Below are 19,788 nucleotides of genomic sequence, written 5' to 3' on the forward strand. Positions count from 1 at the left end.
TATTCATGGTTGAACCCTTGAACTAGTTATCACACAGATTTTTACTAAGCTGGAACATTTTTGAGATAATAAAAGATTATGGATTTGCCCCATATTGTCTGTATCTCAATGAGTTGTTTTCATCTAGTTTTTCATTATGTCTTCATATAATTAAATCATTTATAGTTATCTGATTTAAAATTTAATTTAATATTAGTTTCATTTTGAATCCACTGTGACGTTGCATTTAAATAAGAGATTAATTTTCAGAACTATCTGTTACTGTAAATTCCTCTTTGAACTTAAATTGCACTAGATTTCTATAACAGTTTAATTATATTTTGTTGATCAAGGAAACATTGTTTTCTTGATTTATGCTTATAAATGATTAAATACTCAGTTTGAATATTAAATCAGTTATACATCTACACATTCTTCTTATCCATCCACTTAAAATCAAAATAACCATGTGTATGTAAAGAACAACCTTTTGTTTTATTAAAAACCTTTCTAAGTTTAAAGCACCTGTTTATAAACAGTTCACCAGTCATTCAAATCATTAAAATCAACAAAACATTATAGATTCTTTGGCATAACAAATTGACCTTTGGTTATCTCAAAGGACAACATCAAATTGGCACTATTGTTGGGGAGTGAAGAATTGAAAGCTAAAGTTTCCTTGGGGTAATGATTCTCCCTTTCCTTTAAGGTGAATAAAGGATAAGGATATAGGTCAAAATCTTTCACCTGATGATTCCACTGGTCAAATATATCTCCTTTTAAGAACACTAGAGCACATTCTGCTTCTAAGATTGTTAGCCCTCTACCAAACCCAGAAAGACTTATTAGGGGAGCCTCCTCAAGGAGAAGATGTAGAAAACCTTCTTCTTCTATAGCTTTACACCCTGAAGAAATCTCATTTGTAGATCCTTTTTAAGTTGTACCATCCCATCCTGATTGGACTGAACTACCTCCTAGGGTTTCTGAACTCCATTCTATAGGAGTAGATGTTCAATCAGCATTTTTAATACAATCACTTGAGTCATATCAAGTCCCAACCATTGCTATCAAATCACTTTCATTTGAGGAAGAATTGGGTTTACATTTACCTAAATTTAAGCCTCAATATTTTATTACTCCAACTCATTATTCTATTCCATCAATCTCTAATAATCTTGAAGAGACATTTTCTATCTATTCGAATCCTTTATTTGATAATAAGGAAGAATTTCCACCAGGAGTTCAGAAGTTTGTTATTAAAACCCCTTTCAGACCCTCAAAAATTTCTCCTCCCTATCCTCCACATACTAAAACCCCTACGGATTCATATTCATCTCCTAAATATTCATCTTCATCATCATCCACTCAGTCACCCCACACTCCTCCTGTTGTAATGGCCTTTTGACCCGCTGTGCAAGCAAGGTATGTTGCTCTAGTTCTCCCTGCAAACTTGGGAAATTTTCCTAATGGTTATCTAAAACATTTGCCCATATTTAATGGAGAAACAAGTCCTTCAATAGAAGATCATGTATCAGCCTTCTTAGATTTTTCTAACGATATGAACATAGAAGAGGAAAATGTTTATATGAGATTATTTGTACAATCTCTAGAAGGAAATGTTAGGATCTGGCTTAGGAAACTTAGAGTTGACTCTATCAGAAATTGGAATGAACTCATAACTATCTTTTAAATCAATGGGGGTAAAGAAAGATCATGTTTACTTTCTCACTGAATTTGAAGAATTGAAGAGAAAATTCGGTGAATCAGTTGCTGAATTCATAAAAAGATTTAACAAAAACTCTATCATAAAATGCCTGTTGATTATAAACCACTAGTAGCAAAGACAAAGGTCAGATTTTCTAAAGCATTTGATGATGCCTTTGCAGTCATGCTAAGGGAAAGGGTTTATAATACATTAGAAGACATGCAAACAAATGCTATAGAGGTAGAAGCCAATAGGTCAGCTTCTATAAAACTCAAAGCTAAAGCAAAGAAAGAAGAAAGAAAACTAAAAGCTAAGATTGATGATTCATCCTCTTCCAAATCTAAACTTGAAGATGAGAAAATTCATGAAATTACATTTTTACTCAAAAACCTTTCTAATATGATTTCTAAAATTTAAACACAACCTAGAGCTATTCCGCAAACTGCTGTTAGACCTTAAGCTCAAACTCAATTTCAAAGAACTCCTCAATTGAATATTCTTCAGAGGCCAGGTTTTGATCAAAACATTCAACCACCTTTATTGATTGATGATCAACAACCACAAGATATAGGCACTTTAATCACTGAATATATCATTAATATTGATTCTTCATTAGTACAAATGGCACTAGTTCCTTCACCTCAGACTTTTGAACAAGAACAAGGAGATTCTCGACTTTCAAAATACTTAGCATTCTTTGCATTTATGATTGCAAAATTGAATAAAAGGTATAATCTAAGGCCTAGATCAAGTCCTGATAGACCTCCAAAATCTACCACCATAATTGAACCTGCAAAGAAAACCATTCAAACACAAACTCCAACACCTCAGACTACAGATCCATCCAATGAAACCTCTTCATCTTAAAAGACTATTTTGACAACTTTTAATATTGAAAAGGAATTGGAAAGGGTCAAGATTCCTATACCTTTAGCTAAACTTTCCAAATATCCTGGTTACAAAAATCAATTTTCTAAATGGATATAGTCTTCTAGTGTAGATGTTGAGGGAGATGTTATTAGTTTGCAAGATGAAAAGCCCTCGCTTGTATTTGGCCCTAGTTTTGATATGATCGATGAAATTGTTCCACCATTTTATATAACTTTAAAAGCTCATGACTTTCTTTTGTATAACTACATGCTGGATTTAGGAGCTTCTCATAAACTTATGCAAAAGGTATTATGGAACAACTTCAGTTACAAGTTACCCATTCATAGCATGACCTTTACACCTTCGATTCAAAGAAAGTACCATGCTTAGGATTGATCAAATACCTCATTGTGACCTTAGCTCAACTACCTGTCAAGAGTATAGCTGTAGACATAGTTGTAACTGATATTCCTGCCAAGTTTGGCATGCTTCTATCTAGATCATGATTTTCTAAACTTGGAGGATCACTTCAGATGGACATGTCTTTGCTACTATTCTAATCTATGGAGTTGAACATTTAAGGTTATATAGGGAATTTATATTCCTTCATACTCTTTGTAGGTCTAATCAAGAAAAAACCACCCTATCTATGCAGTAGACTAGGCTTTCGGTTGCTTTCAGTTCTCTTCACAAAATGCATCAAACACTCAACTTTCCATTGAGAATATAGTTTCCCAGCCTAAAGTTGTAGAATAAGATATCTAGAAACTTTATTTTGATGGCTCTTTCTCAAAAGAAGGAGCAAGAGCAGGAATTGGTTTAATCTCACCAAATAAATAAAACATAACTTAGTCATGTAAACTTGAATTTGAGGTCACCAATAATGTGGTTGAGTATGAGGCCTTTCTTCTTGGTCTTGAGCTAGCTAGGAGTTTAAAGGTTCAGAACTTGAGTGTCTTTTCTAATTTTGAGCTTATAGTGAACCAGGCTATAAATCTTTGCCAAATGAAACACCCAAGGCTTAGGTCCTATAGAAATGAATCTTGGGACATGATTTAAAATTTCTTTCAAGGATTTAACATAACTGCTATTCCTAGAGATGAAAATATGCATGCTGACTCACTAGTTGTGTCAGCAAGATCTTTTAAAATCCCTTAGCCAGTATTGTCAGAATACCAAATTCAAGTGAAGTATAGACCATCAATTTCTAATAACCTTAAATATTGGTATATTTTTGAAGATGATGAACAATTAAAATCTTTTTTTCAAGTCATTGAAGTCTCAAATATGCAAATTGAAGGAGATCAAAATGATATTCCAGAATTAAATCAACAAAATCCAGAAACTTCTTCCAGTCCTAAAATTCTTGATCATGATATCATACAATTATCTAATAATTATATTCCTTAAGAATTGGTTCCCTTGGAAAAACTATTTCATAATAATGATGTCTCTAAAAATCTCTTGTTTAACCCACCTGAAGAAGAAATCGAAGAATGCAATATTGGGACCTTAGATGATGTGAGAAATATTAAATTGTCATCAACCTTACCTTCAGATGTAAAAATCAAATACTTGAATCTTCTTAAAAAATACAAAGATGTTGTTTACTGGTATTATAATGAGTTAAAAACTTATGATACATCTTTGATTGAGCATAAGATATCTCTGAAACCATAAGCAAAACCCTTTCATCAAAAACTAAGAAGAATCAATCCCATACTACTTCCAACCATTGAGAAATAACTTAAAAAGATGTTTGATGCTCATATCATTGTGCCTTTAAGGTATTCTAATTAGGTAGCTAACCTAGTTCCTGTTAGAAATAAAAAATTTGAGATTAGGCTATGATTTAGGGGAATTTTGAGGTATAAAATGGGTCTCCTCAGAAAAATGTACAACCAAAATAAACTTTATAAGAGCCAATAGGATTCAAGATGATGATGTCAACCATGGGGGATGATTCACCATTTTTGGAGTAAAAAGATAAAAAGATTAGAAAATAATAAAATAATAAAGCTACTTTTTCAACTTGTATTTTCAACTTATCCCTAAGATTTTACTCAAATTTAGAGTGGGAGTACTCATTGGATGCAAAATTTAATTCCTCATCCAAGGAGTACCCATGTTGCATAGTTTCGATGGACCCTACTACACGAAAAATGAGAAATACATGAAACAACTGATTTCAATCATGTATTTCACGTATTTCTCATTTTTCGTGTAGTAGGGTTGATCGAAAATATGCAACATGGGTACTCCTTGGATGAGGAATCAAGTTTTTCATCCAACGAGCATTTTCGCTCGAAATTTGAGTAAACTCATCGAGAGATAAGTTGAAAATATGACTTGAAAAAATATTTTATCTCTTTTTTCCCTCCAAAATTTGATGATGTAATCTAATCTTATTTTATTATTTCCACTATTATTTTATAATTTCCTTAGGAGGCCCATTTTAGACCTCAAAATTCCCCTAATGTGTAGACTTCTGAATATGAACAAATCATATTTAAAGGATATTTATTCATTGTCCAAAATGGATCATCTACTTCAGAAAGTTTCAGGTGCAAACAAGATTTCTATGCTAGATGGATTTTCTGGTTACAACCAAATCATGGTAAGTCAAGTTGACCAAGACAAAACTACTTCCACCACACCTTGGGGTACATTTATGTATGCAAGAATGCCATTTGGGTTAACCAATGTTGGAGCCACTTTCCAGAGAGCCATGGATCTAGCATTTGTAGGTAGAAAAACTGAGTTTACTATCATTTATTTAGATGATTTAATTGTTTTCTCTGATTCTGATGAAAATCATTTAAAACACTTGATCAAGTTTTTTGACAGGGGCAGGAAATTTAACATATCCATCAATCCGAAGAAATCCTTATTTGCTGTAAAGGAGGGATAATTTTTAGGGCATATAATCTCCAAGGAGGGAGTTATAATTGACCCAAAGAGAGTTTAAACTATTCAGACCCTATCTCTACCAAGGAATAAGAAAGAGATACAAACCTTCCTTGGAAAGATCAATTTTCTCAGGAGGTTCATCCCAAATTATGCTGAGATAGTTAAAGATATAACAGATATGCTGAAGAAAAAGAATGAAGTGAAATGAACAGTTCCTACTAGATATGATTTTGATCATATCAAAAAGGCTATATCTGAAGCCCCTACATTAGCTAGCCCTGATTATTCTTCACCTTTTAGCATATTTTATTTTGCATCCGAGACAACCTTAGATATTGTACTTTTACAAAAGAACACAAATGGTGATGACTAGCCTACAGCCTTCTTTTCCAAAGTTATGAGGGATGTTGAACTTAGGTATTACATTATTGAAAAACAATCTTATTCATTAATTCAAGCCCTCAAAGTCTTTACAACCTATGTCGTGCATTCACACATTACAACTTATGTCCCTAATCACATTGTTAAAATGGTTTTGACCCTGCTTGATACTGATGGAAGAAGAGGGAGGTGGATTTCTAAAATCCTTGAATTTGAACATGAAATTAAAACCACAAAGCTAGTAAAAGGCCAAGGCTTGGCCAAATTGTTAGTTGAATCCAACTGAAAAGTATTGGGCATAAATCTAGTTTCTTAAACGCCATCAGGGGAGAATCCACGAGAACCTTCCTTAACCTTAGGGGAGAATCCACAAGAACCTTCCTTGATATCTAAGGATAATCCACAAGAAGCTCCTCCTCTTAGAGAAGGGTATAATCTGCAAGAACCTCTTTCTTCAGATCAAGCCATTCTTGTTCACATAGATAAGAAATACCTACTCTCTAATTGGTACTCTGATATTGTGCAGTTTCTTAGGGATTTTCAATGTCCAACTGATATTAACTTGAAGCAGTGCAAATCCCTGAAGCTTAAAGCAGTAAAATATTTCATTATTAATGATAATATATATTGTAAAGGCCCTTTAATATCCTTCTTCTTTGTTTAACTAAAAATGAAATAGAGGGAATTATAGATCAATTCCATGTAGGATTTTTTGGTGGACACTATGCCTGGAGAGAAATAACCTACAAAATTTTAAAAGCAGGTTTATATTGGACCACACTTTTCAAAGAAGTTGGAGTAAGAGTAAGAAGTTGCAAACCATGCCAATTATTTGTAGGAAAAAATAAACTTTTAGCACTTCCTTTGGTCCTAATATCAATCCATGCTCCTTTTCTGCGATGAGGATTGGACTTTATAAGGGAAATTCATCCACAATCAAGTAATCAACACAGATGGATTTTAACTGCTCCAGATTAGTTCACCAAATGGGTAGAAGCCATACCTATTAAAAATGCAGCTGACACTATTGTGATTAAATTTATTGAAGAAAACATCCTATCAAGATTTGGATTTCCGAAACAGATTGTTACAGATAATGCAAAAACTTTCAACAGTGTTAAAATGATTGAGTTTTGTCAAGAGTATTCAATCCTTTTACACCATACTATCCACAGGGTAATGAGCTAGCAGAGTCTTCCAACAATAGATTAGTTAAGGTCATTAATAAGACTCTTGAAGACCATAAAAAGATTTGGGAAAACCATCTAATACATGCAATTTGGGCAAATAGAGTTTCTCCTAAGGGATCAACAGGAAAGTCTCCTTTCCAGTTAGTTTATGGCGAAGAAGAAGTTTTTCCTACTCATTTAGCTTTACCTATTATGAGATTCCTTCATGAATCCTATGAAGAAAAATATGATTTCTCAAGAAGGATTAATCAAATTATTGAGTTAAATGAAGACAAGGATGAAATTTAGTACAAGCTAATGAAATACCAAAACAAGATGAAAGAACTGTTCAACAAAAAGGCTAGAGAAATAAATTTCAATAAAGGTGACCTAGTGCTTAGATGGGATACAAGGAGAGAAGATAAAGGAAAGCATGCAAAATTTGACAACCTTTGGTTTGGTCCATTCAACATTGTAGAAGTCAAAGGGAACAATACATTCATCTTACAGAATTTGGAAGCAGAGTATTCCTCATTGCCAGTCAATGATAAATACTTGAAACATTACATTCAGTATTGGTTTTCCATTCATTCATCATTTGTAAATATCCAAAGAGTTTATTTAATTTTTGAAAAATTTGCAAGTGAGTATTTGTTTTAGAAAAGACTCCATAACCTGAGGAGAAGGCACTTGGATCTACTTGTTCTCTACATCCCACAAGGGGAAGCAGTCCCTAGCTAGAGCCGATGTTGTAACATTATCTGGTTTTGATAAGTTAGTATATTAGTCAAAATAATTTTAGAATGTTAAGTTACGATATCGATGAAAAAGAGAGAAAATTTAAAATGTTAGGATAATTTAATGCTTTATAGGTATCCATATCAATAAAATGTTAGGTGTTATCTTCCCTAAATAAAGAAGGAAAAATGAAAATAAAATGCTAGGGAAGAAAAAAGAAAAGAAAGGCTTCATTTCATGTTTTTATAAATGCACATGTTGCTAGACAAAATGCGCCATAAGTCAATTATCAAATATTGTTTCGTGTGCAGAAAAAAGGCAGAGGAGTAAAGTTTTCCTCTAAGGTTTATATATCAATTATTTGGTATTAATCCTATTCCTAAGTTTTAGATCCCAACATTACCCCTCCGCTCACATTACCCTCCACCCACTTATTCCTAATTTCATTACACCCCTCATACATTACAAATAATCCCTTTATGCAGTATATTAATATCCTCCGGCCCCTCCAGGTGTCCCATCATGTCATGAGTTAACCCGCCTCCACCTCTCACTCCATCTCCACCCATATCCCAAGATCCTGTTGTAGCAGCTACAACCACCCTCCAAAATTTCACCTTAGCCTCATTTTGGAGCCTCCATTCCAACCTTCACAGTAGCTTGCCTTGCTTCATCATGTTCACAAGATTAAGTGTCTTTCTTGCACAAAGCCAGCTTGTCGGTCACAGCTTGATCCATTCCCCTCACAGGCTGTTCACCCAACTTGGTCCATCTACAAGCTCAACAGCTTCCCCTTGAAAATTTCACGTTTCTAGAGGCCAACTAGCCTTCCCTCCTAGAATTACAGAATCCTCTCTGATAAGTTGTTGAGCTCTAGGATTGTGCAATCTTGCCAGCCAACACTCCCAGCACAATTTGCGCAAATTTTCCTAGAAGTGGGATGTTCATCCCAGAATTTGTGCAAATCTGGGTAGCAGTCAGCTGCTCTGCCCAGAAATTGTGCAAATCTCCTGGGCATCCAACCCAGCTCCCACCCAGAAATACGTATTTTCTCCCAGCAGTTGAGCAGTCACTTCCATGTGCAGCTAATTTGATCGGTTCCCTCTGAGACTGAGCAAAATAGACTTGCATGCATGGGTTGCTTCTCCCAAGATAGAATTCAAAGGAATCCCTTTTTTCAAGGATCTATGTTTAACAGTTGGAGGTTACATGTAAGGATCATTTTAGAAACCTCTCCCCAAGTGTCTCTTTCCCTAGATTTGTGGCATGCGCGTCAAAACCTCGATGTTATCAGATGCTACAGAGCTCATTCCTCGCATCAATCTTATAGCTCTGACATCCCACATCACATTTAGGAGTAGTTGGCACACTCAGCTCAGTTGTTTTGGAGTAATCCTGTTTTCCATGCCTTGTGTTGCATTTCTATTGCTTTTTGTGTTTTCACTTGTGGGAGTATTGTTTGCTTGATTTATTTGAATGCTTGCTATCATTTACATGTAAACTAGCTTGTCCTAGTTCTGTTTCAGTTTTCATTGCTATCTCATTGTTGTCGCATGCATGAAACTGTTTTGCATGGACATTTGCCCAACCGGCGAACTGCCTCACCCACATGCATGTTGATCTATTTGTTGAATCTTTCATTCATTTTTTGCATGCACTATTAATCACTTTTGCTATTACTTACTATCGCCATACATTCATTGACTTACTTGCTTTCAATTGCCCATCGGTGAGTCAGGCCAACATTAGCCCAGGCTCTACCTTCACCAAGGCTGCATTATGCAATCTCTAAAAGTAAGGCCCACCTTCCTCTCCAGATTTGTGTATTCCTGCCCAACACTATCCTATGATACTATTTTGTGCATTTCTGGAGGATAGTGGCTGCTTGGCCCAAGAAATTGCACAAATATGTTCATAGGCCAAAAACCCTTCGTAGCTAGAATTGTGCATTGTGCAATTGCAACAGTTAGCAGCGAAGCTGGACTATGAATTGCGCAATTCCAACAGTCATTCAGTCTCCCAGTAGCCAATATTGTGCCTTGTGCAGTCTTGGCAATCGGTCTCTCGACCTCCCGACGAAAATTGCACAACCTTGATGATCATGCACCCAGGTATGTTGCAAGTCATTTCTCATGTTCATTTTGGTTTTTGACTAACAGATTGTTTGCCGTGAGTGTTTCCATGTCTTTAGGTATCCCAGGTTTTCATCTGCCTCTCAACAGTATATGTACAATGGTTTCCAGGAGAGCAGAGATGAAGACACCGTTCAGAGCACACTTGGCGATGCAGTCGATCAAGTGTCCATGGACTTTCCTACCCACGAAGACATCAAGTTGTTTGCAGATGAGGACATCAAGTAGCAACATCATAGTGAGCAACATCATGAACAGTAGCTGAAGGAAGCATACCAAAAGTAGCGAACACAACAAAATAATTAAATGTAGAGAATGCAAGAGGAAGGTTGTTGACAACACAGAGGTGGAACAAAGTTGCAAGATCAAGCAAATCCACTAATAATGAAAGAAACTTTGGAGACTCAGGCTATGAAGTGACAGTGCGACATGAAGATCGTACGAAGGCAAAATATGGAGCAGAGAAGGACTTGCATGTACTGATGCAGCAACTCAGGAAAAACATGAAGCTACATAGACAGATGAATGAGTTGCAATAGGAAGTGGAACAACAGTGGTCACAACATGCACTCATGTATGAAACTGCGCTCGTACAAGTTAAGGATCGATCCCAGCAGATGACACAGAGCATACTTGGTGATCAATGTTGTTGATCATATGCAAGGAATTCAACAGGATGCGTATCATTTAGTGTACGCATGCAATCCAACCCATTCAACACAGTCACCAAGGTGAAGACAAGAAGCAAGTCCAACTGGGGCTAAACATGCACTTCGGCAAGTTGATTCTCATGACCACCAACACACACTTCAAGATCAACACAGACACTATGGATCAATGTGTTTTCAGTTCAACTTTACCCAAGAATACCATGAGCATGTTAGAAAATGGGTTGGATGAAGGGGCTGAACCAATGCACTAGTTGCAATGGAGGTAAGAATTTGCTACAACAGATGTCACCATGAGGTACATGTACACCATCATGGACGACCAAGCTTGGCATCAGCTCACCAATTTCACCATCACAAGCATGTCAAAGAGTTGGTCTCACCATAGCAGACCGAGTGCCAGTGATGTCTTGAAAGGTTTTCTCAAGCCATGTTCTAAAATGAGTACATGTGCATTGTATTATTGAGCCATGTCAAGTGTAAGTTAAGTGTCAACAATTGGATGTAACAGTCATAGAGTAGGTGAAGAGTCATGAGGGTAGTTGAATTGTCACAAAGGGGAATGTCAAGGGTCACCCCACCCTTTGCTATAAATAGTCCCTCATAACTCATTGTATAGGCTTTTGGTCAACCAAGCTTCTACTAAGGCTATCTTGAAGAAGGCTTAGACAGTATTGTAATGCACCTTGACTTCTCCACTGCACGGAGCTAGTACATCTCTTTGGAAGAGCAGGAAGATGTGGATGTAACATTCCACTATTGTGGCTAGCATGTTTACATGGATGTATTTCATGATTGAGACTTAAACTTCTTTATATAATAAGAGGAAACATGTTTTCATGCATATGTTTTTATTGTAATTGGACTGCTCTGGTTGCCTTAATGATATATGTTGTTTAACTTACATACATGTGTATGAACTAATTCACATGCAATTATATGAATCTTGTTGTTAATGTGTTGTATATTTTTGTCAGGCCAGGGTAACTCCATCAATTAATGAGCGCAAGACAGAACTGGTTAATTTTATTCATTAGACAATTGTTATTTATACATATACAAAATGGATCAGTTCATCTTCTAGATGACTGTCCAGCTTCACCTCATCCGTTTCGGATTAGGTGTCAACATTCCCCCCCTTAATCTGAAGGGATGTTGGTGAGTCCAAGCATCGTTCTGAATCTTTCAAGCTTTTCTCTTCCAAGCGCTTTGGTGAAGATGTCTGCAATTTGCTCATTTGTGGAACAATGACAGAGATGGATTGTTTCGGCCTCAACATGATGTCGGATCAGATGATATTTAGTATTGATGTGCTTAGTACGATCATGGAACTTTGGATTCTTGGCCAACTTTATTGCAGATGTGTTATCAATCATGAGTGGAGTAGATTGTATTTGTTTTACCTGCAAATCTTCAAGAATTTTCCTGAGCCACACAATTTCTTTTGTTGCCTCAGCTGCTGCCACGTATTCTGCTTCTGTTGTGGAATCTGCTGGTACTGATTGTTTGCGTGATCTCCAGGAGACAGCTCCTGATCCAAGACTCATAGCATATCCTGAAGTAGATACCCCAGTTTCTTTGTCTCCATCGAAGTCTGAATCAGAGTATCCAATCAAGTTGAAGTCGTCCACCTGTGTATACTTGATTCCAAGGTCTTGAGTTCCCTTCAAGTACCTTAGAATTCTTTTTGCAGCAGACCAATGTCCCTCACAAGGCTTTTGCATAAACCTGGAGAGGATTCCAACAGCAAATGAAATGTCTGGTCTGGTAGTAGTCAGGTAGATGAGACTTCCTACAAGCTGTCTATACTTTGTTGCATCCTCAAATTCCTTTCCTTCAATAGATGTGAGCTTCAAGTTTGGTTCCATTGGAGTAGAAAGGGGATTGCACTCTGTCATGCCAAATCTGTTTAACAAATCTCCAATGTATTTCTTTTGAGAAATAAATATGGAATTTGGATGTTGGGTTACTTCAATGCCAAGACAGTAATGAACATAGCCCAAATCAGTCATTTCAAAAAATTTTCCTAATTCTTTCTTTATGGATGCAATATAGCTTTCATTGTTCCCTGTCATTAAAAGATCATCTACATATACCACAAGATATACAACTGTTTTGCCAACTTTCTTGACAAATAAAGTTGCATCATCAAGATCAAAATGTTTGAAGTTGAGTTTCAGAAGATGCTCAGTTAGTTTTTCATACCAGGCTCGTGGTGCTTGTTTGAGGCCATACAAGGACTTCACAAGTTTGCATACTTTATTTTCATGTCCTTTCACAGCAAATCCTTCAGGCTGGGACATAAAAACATTCTCTTTTAGATCTCCATTCAAGAATGCAGTTTTTACATCCATTTGATGGACTTTCCAACCGTTCTGAGCAGCTAGTGCAAAGAGTGTCCGGATGGTGGCCCATTTTGCTGTGGGAGCAAAAGTTTCCTCATAATCAACCCCTTCCTTCTGTGCAAAACCTTTTGCCACAAGCCTAGCTTTGTGCTTGTCAAGTGAGCCATCAGCTTTGTACTTGTTCTTGTAGACCCACTTGCAGCCAATTGGTTTGGTTCCAAATGGAGGATCAACCAGCTTCCAAGTGCCATTCTTTATGAGGGCATCATACTCCTTCTGCATCGCTTCTCTCCATTCATCATGAGAAGCAACTTCTTTGAAGGAAGTTGGTTCAAAATCTGTAGACAAGTTCAATTCGCAATCATAAGTAATATCCATATCAACAGGTGAATTAGAGTTATATACATCACCTCCATCTTGTCGGTTTGTATTTCTGGTTCCTGTTTTTCCAATTTCATCAGGATGAACACTTTCAAGTGTCTTTTTCAGCCACTTTGGGGGACCTTTCTGAGATGGTCCAGGCTGTTCTGTTGATTGAGTTGGGACTGAATCAAGATTAAGTCTCCCAATTCTATCAATTACATCACTTAAAGCATCATCCGTTGTTGAAGTGTCATGCAGGGGAGATTGTTCTTCAGAAGGAGATTCCACATGTTGATCTAGTATAGGAATCCCCCCTTCAAGATGTGGAATCTGATTATCAAACTCTTGAAATGATTTCGATTTTGTGAATCTATCCAAGCGATCAAGTTTCCGCTCAACAACACTGTCAGATTTGGATGATTCAAGAAAAATGACATCTCTAGATAAAACAAACTTTTTATTTACTTCATCATAAAGGCGGTATGCTTTAGATGTGTTTGAATACCCCAGGAAGATACACTTACGACTTATAGCACCAAGTTTGTTTCTATGTACCTTTGGTATTAAAGCATAACAGGTGGAACCAAATATCCTGAGATGTTTTACCGAAGGAACATGTCCATACCACAATTCATAAGGAGTCTTGTTTCTTATAGCACTAGATGGACATCTATTCTTTATATATGCAGCACATAGAACAGCATCAGCCCAAAACATTGTCTTTACATTTTTGAAGAAAAGCATGGATCGTACCATATTCAAAATTGTTCTGTTCATTCTTTCAGCTACACCATTATGTTGAGGATTATAAGGCACAGTTGTTTGATGTTTAATCCCATGTTGGCAAAGATAGTGTTCAAATTCATTTGATGTATATTCTTGTCCATTATCAGTGCGAATAGACCCAATATGAGATTGTGCATCATTTTCAATCCACTTATGAAAATTCTTGAATGTTTGAAAAGCATCAGATTTGTTCTTCAATAAGTAAACCCAACACATTCTGGTGTAATCATCAATAAATGTCATGATATATTTATTTCCATTTGCAAAAGGAACAGGCATTGGACCACATAAATTTGAATGAATAAGTTCAAGCTTCCTATGTGCTCTTGAATGTGAATCATGAAAAGACTGTTTGCTATGCTTTCCTAGAATGCAAACATCACATTGTTTATGTTTTCTAGGAATTGTAGGCAAACCAGCAACACCATTTTTCTTCAACAAGCGGAGACTATCATAGTTTAAATGTCCAAATCTAGCATGCCATAATAAACTTGATGGAAGTGCACCTTCTTCATGATGAGAAATATATGAGAAATGTTGTGCATGAGCAGAGGTTCCTTGCAGTTTAAGGAGTCTTTCTTCTTCTATACCCCTCATGACAAGTGAGTGGTCAGATGCCTTTCTTACCTCAAGCTTGCCATCAAACATGTGAATGGAGTGACCTTGCTGGCGGATGTGGACCAGGGACAGCAAGTTTCTCTTCAGCTGTGGGAGATATAGAACATGATCCAGAAGAAAGTCTGGAAGACCAGGCAGTTTAAGCCTGATTGTGCCAAGCCCTGATGGCTTGATTTTTGACTGATCTGCAAAGTATACTGCTCCATCAACATTGTCAGTGAAATTTTCAAAGAAATCTCTCCTATGAGTCATATGACAAGTTGCTCCTGAATCAAGCAACCAGTCATTTTTCGAAGAAGCAAGTGAAGCATTAAACAAATCTTCATTTACTCCAATGTTACATTGTGCCTCAATATAGTGAGCGGATTCAGGTGCTTTACCTTTGTCTGTGTCATCAGTTTTACCTTTCTGCTAATTTCTTCTCTGCTCAACCTTGTCCCATGGTAGCTTGCATGTAGAAGCATCATGTGATCCATTTCGTTTGCAGCGAATGCAATGCAGATCTGCCTTTTCTGCTTGAGGATGTCTGCCCCCCCTGCCTCTGAAGTATCTTCCTCTTCCTCTTCGTCCACCTCTTCCTCTTGTAGAATCTTGAGCAGGATGCTTTTCTTTATGAGCAAGGCAAACAGTCTCTTCAGAAGATTCAGGGACTGTTTTCTTTCCAAAGGCTTTCTCTCTTTCAGCAAACTTTTTCACAAGAGTGTCAAAGGTTATATCTTTAAGATTTCCATTTGCTTGTAAAGACTCAAGATAGTTAGAGTAGGTAGGATAGAGTGCTTTGAGAAAGGCAATAAGAGAGATATCCAGCTCAACCTTAGTGGATTTAATATCATGCACTATAGACTTTATTTCAGATGCAAGAGTAAGAGGATCATTATTTTTCAGTTCAAGAGTGAAGAGTTTAATCATGAGCTGAACAACTTCAAGTGCAGAATGTGTATCATAGAGTTCTTTCAGCTTTTGTAAAGCTTCAAAGGCAGTGGAATAGGATGAAATATGACGACTTACTTCCTCATTTACAGATGCTGCGATCAATGCAAAGGTTTTGCTGTTCTTGTTTTCCCAAATGGCGAGTTCTTTGTCTGATGTGGGCTGCACAAGGTCTTTGTCTTCTTCTCCAACACACACTCCTTTCCACAGCTCATTGTAGATGAGGGTGTGTTTTACCATTCGAGACCATTCTGAATAGTTCTCCTTACCAGTGAGAACTATTCCTACCATAGAAATGATTGAATGCATTCTATAAAAAAAAATATCTCTGCCAAAAACTTTTGTTAAAAAAAATCTTTATATCATAGCCTTATGCATCAGCATCACCATTTCTTATATCACTGCCACACTACTGTGTTTTGAGAGAAAAAAAATGCGCTAAGGGATCTCTTCAACATATATCACTTCAATATATATCAATGCATATCATGTAATACTATAGATGCTTTAGACCCAAAACTACTCAACCACAAACTGCTATCATCACATAAAACTGCTCAATCAAAAAAAGGCTGTGGAATATTTAAAGGCTGGTGCTGCCAAATCAACAACTCATAAAAAAACTTCAACGCTTACATATACTGATGACAATACTCTGCTCATGTCACAGCAATTCCATGGAAAACGCAGTGATACCAACAGTCTTTACAAGCAGTGCTTCAATAGAATCTTATATAAAAAAAAAATGCAGCGATACCACAGTCTTTACAAGCAGCGCTTCAATAGAATCTTATACCAAGTTTCAACACACAAACGCACCCTTAAAAAATTTCAACACACAAAGGGACCATTCCATTACATGGACTTCAAACACCATTCCCACCATGCATTCCCATTACTCTACGCAGCGAACTTCAATGGTGATTCAACGGACTTACTGCTCGAACTATTCAACTTAGATTTGAATGGAGAGCTTCAACATTTTGTGTTCCCTTAGCATATGCCCAGGAGTTTTAACCAATGAGGCTCGAGAAGGAGGACTGCGAGGGAACTACCTCAAGAGAAGAAACAACGACATTTTCAAATACTCAAGAAAACAATGGCGTTTTCAAACAGTAAATGAAAGGAGTGTGGTCTGGAGTTCCGCTGCATAGAGGGGAGGTGAACCGGTGGAATAGTGGGTGATGAACTGAAACTAGGGTGTGAGGTTTATACCACCACAAAAACGAGGTATGAGAGCGTTGTATGGAGGAAACCGCTCTGCAGTGGGAGGAGGCAGTGGGAGATGTGAACCGGTGGAGAATGCTTAGCTATATTGGAGTCGACCAGGAGTAGGGGATACCATAAGCGGAGCAGTGAGGAGCGTAATATAGGAAAAGAACTCCAGTGGGACTGAACTGAGCATTGCGCACTACTTCACACCAGCACCTTCGGCTTTAATGCACCATCCATAGCACGCCATTCGATGCAGCAAAAAATCCTCAATGCAGCAAATCAACTCAATCAACAGTTAGATTAAATACAGGTGCAACCCACTGATAAAGTTGTAAAATATTACCGCCGTAGTTCGTTCCTGCGTGGAGGCACCAACATCTGGAACACTCCAGACCCCACTGCATCCGGCAGGTCGGACCATTCGAACTCCGGACGTAGCTTAAGCTATCGCCACTACTCACCACCAGGATAGCGAGTATGGGCCGAGGGTGGACTGATACAGGCAGCGGAGCGGAGGGTGGACTGATACAGGCAGCGCCTACCTCATCTCAGAAATTCGTATGGAGCTCTATCTCTCACAGCCTTCGTCGACCTCCGCACAATCCGAATCTCGCTCAACGCAAATTCTCCAACGTCAATACAGAGTCCTCATGCAAGGAAACTGAAGCTCAGGGCGCAGAGCCTGACATTCAACAGCGCATTCCACGCTCACCGCACCATGTCAGTCCAGAGGCGCTCATGACAAAGGGCGCAGTCTCAGGACAGAGGTTTCATGAGGCAGCAGAAACCTGGCAGAGGCAGGAGTTATTTCTGGGACCTGTGCTCTGATACCATGTCAGGCCAGGGTAACTCCAGCAATTAATGAGCGCAAGACAGAACTGGTTAATTTTATTCATTAGACAATTGTTATTTATACATATACAAAACGGATCAGTTCATCTTCTAGATGACTATCCAGCTTCACCTCATCCGTTTCGGATTAGGTGTCAACAATTTTGTTAATGTTGTCATCGTCCATGTCGACTGCTTTACCAAACATTAGACAGTCCTTTCACATGAACCTTGTTGTAACAACTGTCAAACTCATCTTGGACTAATCCATGAGTGTTGTACATGTTATCTTACCATTGTATGATGTGACTTCCAGCATCTGAGTGGACAGCTTCACCGGAAGTTGTGCATGTCCTTTTGTGTTGTGTTTTCCTAGCCGAGTTGGGACTGATCTCTTTCAACCTAGAACTCGCCTTCACCTCCTTGCCCCTTTGAAGTGTTAGAACCTCTCATACACCTTCCTTGATTCACTACATTAGCCACACCATTGTTATTGACAAAGTTATCTTACTTGCCTCTGTGTGACATCGCAGTCAAGTCATTACCTTACGACCCACTGCTAGGACTTCTACACCAAATGGTCTGAGGTCTAATTGGGACTTCTTACTGGGGAGATCCCCTTGACATGTTGGTGGGTCTAGCATTGTCAACATTTCTGGTGCTAGAAGGAGGGCTTGATGACAAACTATGCCCTCTCATCCAGTTTTGAACGTTTGTATATATTTCATGGAGTCTTGCACTCTGCTTCCCTCGAGGTATTTTTCAAATCGTGAAGATGTCTCCATCTTGGGGAAGCTTTTTGATCTCTTATTCACTCACACATATGATGGTGAAGGGGAAGTGGCTTCGCCTAAGCACTTATATAACTTTATTTTCATGATTTATGAGGAAGATGAGTTTTCTGATGGATAAGTCGGTTTGCTGCTTGCATACACACTTCGTGAATCTCCATTTCATTGGGTGCTCAGCCTATTGGATGACACCATGCACTCATTTGAGCACTTCTATGTTCTCATTGAAGACACGTTCTATCATTTTAATCCAGATTATCTTGACTAGAAACTGTTACAACAATGGAGGGCTTTGCATGAATCCATTATTTATTTTTGGCAGCACTTCCGTGACTTGCAGTTTCAAGCTCCGAATAGCCTGATGAAATTTTATTATCTTTGGGACCAGTTTGAGTATTGCCTTAAGAAATATGGCCATCCCAAGAGGAAGCTTGATATCAAGCCTCACTCAACATTTTTCATTGATGGAACTGCGCAATCTCATGTGGGAGTGGTCATTGTCTCAACTAACTGTCTGCCTCACTCTCATTCAACAACTCCACCACTGCCCAATGATGTTGAGGATTATGTGCACACACTTGTTCATCCTTCACACTCTCCCAACATCACTCCACTCGATTTTCATACATATTTGGTTGAGAACCCTTCGAGTTCTCATATACATTCTTTTCCTCGACCTTCATCTTCGCACTCAGGTGTTCCTCTGGATGATGATGTCTTGTGTTCATCCATTCTGGACTCTCCACTTGTTGTGAACAAGGAACAACCCACTAATGAAGTCAATGTTGCAAAACCAACATGCACTGTCATTCATTAAGAGTATGATTGGGAGCTTGAACATCAGCACTTGGCGAAGGATGACTCCCTTCTATCTGAATCCCCTTTTTTCTTTCCTAACCTCTTTGGTGAACCTACCATCCATGATTTTGTATGTGTATCTTCATCCACAGATGCACCCATTTTTGATCACTCGCAGGACTCACTAGATGTTAGTCCATCATTTGGCAATGAAGAGGATAAATTACTCATTGAAAATCCACTTGATCCTTTATTTTTCTTTTTCGGAAACACATAGCATGAGTTTTTTCACTTTTCATCTACCCCTCTGTGTGATTCATCCAACCATGAGGATGCCTACCAACATCCTGAATTTTCTGATCTCCATTGTCATGATCTCTTCACCTCATCATCTGGTCATGATGTTAGTTCACTCATCGTTAATCCATCTAAGCCACTGGTCTATGAAGATCCATCTATCAACAAAGTGAAAACCCCACATACTGTCGAGGTGCTTCAGCCTGAGCTGATGCTTATGTCAGGCCCTCGCTATCCTGAGGATGGCTTTTCTTCCGATCAA

This window comes from Pinus tabuliformis, chromosome 7 (assembly GCF_031772625.1).
Source record: "Pinus tabuliformis cultivar Carrire ecotype Pingquan chromosome 7, CPIR1, whole genome shotgun sequence".
Taxonomy (NCBI): Eukaryota; Viridiplantae; Streptophyta; class Pinopsida; order Pinales; family Pinaceae; genus Pinus; species Pinus tabuliformis.